The sequence below is a fragment of the Aplysia californica genome, unplaced genomic scaffold (assembly GCF_000002075.1).
Source record: "Aplysia californica isolate F4 #8 unplaced genomic scaffold, AplCal3.0 scaffold01221, whole genome shotgun sequence".
Classification (NCBI taxonomy): Eukaryota; Metazoa; Mollusca; class Gastropoda; order Aplysiida; family Aplysiidae; genus Aplysia; species Aplysia californica.
In genome coordinates, this window is record NW_004798491.1 from 64,999 (window position 1) to 65,797 (window position 799).

Consider the following 799-nt stretch of genomic DNA (forward strand, 5'->3'; position numbering starts at 1 on the left):
TACACCCTGAAAGTCTCGATTCGGCTCAAAACTATGGATGTTAAGTTGTAGGAATGTTTAGCTTCTTCGGGCTCTCTTACAACTATGTCATCACATAAGAACCCCCTAAAGCCTTATTTCTTCCCATACCGAGCATGTTTGTCACCACCCTATCCTTATATAGTCTATCTTTCATTTTTATTTATCGCCCGTTTTCTACAAACATTGTTTTTCTATACTTTAAAAAAAAATAACTCCACCATTTTTCATCCAATCTTCTTGAAATTTATGAAGAAAAGATGTACTACTAAAATGTGTGTGATGATTTTCTGATATATGGAATAGTTTTTGGTTGGATTGTCCCTGATGTTTTTGCAAACGTGAATTCTGCCATAGGAAACAAACATCTTTAAAAATGTTCCAGTACGTTTAGGAAAAATCCATCACACAGATTGGTAGATCTATTGTTTGCTAGGATGTATGCAAAGAAAACCAAAAATGTATTTCCATGAAAATTAAGTTCGGTATTAATTATGTAAGACATGTCAGCAACATCCAATATGGTCGTTGTATTCGTGGCCTATGGAAACGAAACTTTTTTCTCAAATTTGATAGCGGATTTTAAGACTCCTGACTATGCTTTACATATGAGTGAAATTTTGTAAGATTTGATTTAATTCTAAGAGAGAACAACTTTCCTTTTGTTTTACAGTCACCATGCAGAGTAACACATTTTTGTCAACTCTCTTTGACCTTCAAAAATCTATATTTGTGTATGTGTGTGTATGTATTTATATATCTATATCTATATCTATATCTA